This window comes from Rhinichthys klamathensis, unplaced genomic scaffold (genome assembly GCF_029890125.1).
Source record: "Rhinichthys klamathensis goyatoka isolate OS25496 unplaced genomic scaffold, OSU_Roscu_1.1 h1tg000504l_1, whole genome shotgun sequence".
NCBI classification, from domain to species: domain Eukaryota; kingdom Metazoa; phylum Chordata; class Actinopteri; order Cypriniformes; family Leuciscidae; genus Rhinichthys; species Rhinichthys klamathensis.
In genome coordinates, this window is record NW_026606985.1 from 747,501 (window position 1) to 750,000 (window position 2,500).

A 2,500-nucleotide genomic window follows, 5' to 3' on the forward strand; every position below is an offset into this window, starting at 1 on the left:
TCGTTTCTCAGGAGCTGATTACCCTCCTCCCTCCCCAGCTCCTCTCGTTTCTCAGGAGCCGATTACCCTCCTCCCTCCCCAGCTCCTCTCGTTTCTCAGGAGCCGATTACCCTCCTCCCTCCCCAGCTCCTCTCGTTTCTCAGGAGCTGATTACCCTCCTCCCTCCCCAGCTCCACTCGTTTCTCAGGAGCTGATTACCCTCCTCCCTCCCCAGCTCCTCTCGTTTCTCAGGAGCCGATTACCCTCCTCCCTCCCCAGCTCCTCTCGTTTCTCAGGAGCCGATTACCCTCCTCCCTCCCAGCTGATTATCCTCCTCCCTCCCCAGCTCCACTCGTTTCTCAGGAGCCGATTCCCCTCCTCCATCCCCAGCTCTTCTCGTTTCTCAGGAGCCGATTCCCCTCCTCCCTCCCCAGCTCCTCTCGTTTCTCAGGAGCTGATTACCCTCCTCCCTCCCCAGTTCCACTCGTTTCTCAGGAGCTGATTACCCTCCTCCCTCCCCAGCTCCTCTCGTTTCTCAGGAGCCGATTACCCTCCTCCCTCCCCAGCTCCTCTCGTTTCTCAGGAGCCGATTTCCCTCCTCCCTCCCCAGCTCCTCTCGTTTCTCAGGAGCTGATTACCCTCCTCCCTCCCCAGCTCCACTCGTTTCTCAGGAGCTGATTACCCTCCTCCCTCCCCAGCTCCTCTCGTTTCTCAGGAGCTGATTACCCTCCTCCCTCCCCAGTTCCTCTCGTTTCTCAGGAGCTGATTACCCTCCTCCATCCCCAGTTCCTCTCGTTTCTCAGGAGCCGATTACCCTCCTCCCTCCCCAGCTCCTCTCGTTTCTCAGGAGCTGATTACCCTCCTCCCTCCCCAGCTCCTCTCGTTTCTCAGGAGCTGATTACCCTCCTCCCTCCCCAGTTCCTCTCGTTTCTCAGGAGCCGATTACCCTCCTCCCTCCCCAGCTCCTCTCGTTTTTTTAGGAGCTGATTACCCTCCTCCCTCCCCAGCTCCACTCGTTTCTCAGGAGCTGATTACCCTCCTCCCTCCCCAGCTCCTCTCGTTTCTCAGGAGCCGATTACCCTCCTCCCTCCCCAGCTCCTCTCGTTTCTCAGGAGCCGATTACCCTCCTCCCTCCCCAGCTCCTCTCGTTTCTCAGGAGCTGATTACCCTCCTCCATCCCCAGTTCCTCTCGTTTCTCAGGAGCTGATTACCCTCCTCCCTCCCCAGCTCCTCTCGTTTCTCAGGAGCTAATTACCCTCCTCCCTCCCCAGTTCCACTCGTTTCTCAGGAGCTGATTACCCTCCTCCCTCCCCAGTTCCTCTCGTTTCTCAGGAGCTGATTACCCTCCTCCCTCCCCAGCTCCTCTCGTTTCTCAGGAGCTGATTACCCTCCTCCCTCCCCAGCTCCTCTCGTTTCTCAGGAGCTGATTACCCTCCTCCCTCCCCAGTTCCTCTCGTTTCTCAGGAGCCGATTACCCTCCTCCCTCCCCAGCTCCTCTCGTTTCTCAGGAGCTGATTACCCTCCTCCCTCCCCAGCTCCTCTCGTTTCTCAGGAGCTGATTACCCTCCTCCCTCCCCAGCTCCTCTCGTTTCTCAGGAGCTGATTACCCTCCTCCCTCCCCAGCTCCTCTCGTTTCTCAGGAGCTGATTACCCTCCTCCCTCCCCAGCTGCTCTCGTTTCTCAGAAGCCGATTACCCTCCTCCCTCCCCAGCTCCTCTAGTTTCTCAGGAGCCGATTACCCTCCTCCCTCCCCAGCTCCTCTCGTTTCTCAGGAGCCGATTACCCTCCTCCCTCCCCAGCTGCTCTCGTTTCTCAGGAGCCGATTACCCTCCTCCCTCCCCAGCTCCTCTCGTTTCTCAGGAGCCGATTACCCTCCTCCCTCCCCAGCTCCTCTTGTTTCTCAGGAGCCGATTACCCTCCTCCCTCCCCAGTTCCTCTCGTTTCTCAGGAGCTGATTACCCTCCTCCCTCCCCAGTTCCTCTCGTTTCTCAGGAGCTGATTACCCTCCTCCCTCCCCAGCTCCTCTCGTTTCTCAGGAGCCGATTACCCTCCTCCCTCCCCAGCTCCACTCGTTTCTCAGGAGCAGATTACCCTCCTCCCTCCCCAGCTCCTCTCGTTTCTCAGGAGCTGATTACCCTCCTCCCTCCCCAGCTCCTCTCGTTTCTCAAGAGCCGATTACCCTCCTCCCTCCCCAGCTCCTCTCGTTTCTCAGGAGCCGATTACCCTCCTCCCTCCCCAGCTCCTCTCATTTCTCAGGAGCTGATTACCCTCCTCCCTCCCCAGCTCCTCTCGTTTCTCATGAGCTGATTACCCTTCTCCCTCCCCAGCTCCTCTCGTTTCTCAACCGCTGATTACCCTCCTCCCTCCCCAGCTCCTCTCGTTTCTCAGGAGCTGATTACCCTTCTCCCTCCCCAGCTCCTCTCGTTTCTCAGGAGCTGATTACCCTCCTCCCTTCCCAGGTCCACCTGTCTCCAGTCAGGATTTGGCATTCTGATTCCCCTTGAATCTGAATAAATTCTCG

The 2,500-nt window shown here is 58.6% G+C and overlaps 1 protein-coding gene across 1 annotated transcript in view; it reads left to right on the plus strand.

Annotated features, from left to right (window-relative positions):
* The window catches only part of celsr2 (cadherin, EGF LAG seven-pass G-type receptor 2), an 83,528-nt gene that overhangs the window by 32,635 nt on the left and 48,393 nt on the right, over positions 1 to 2,500 (plus strand). The window lies entirely within an intron of this gene.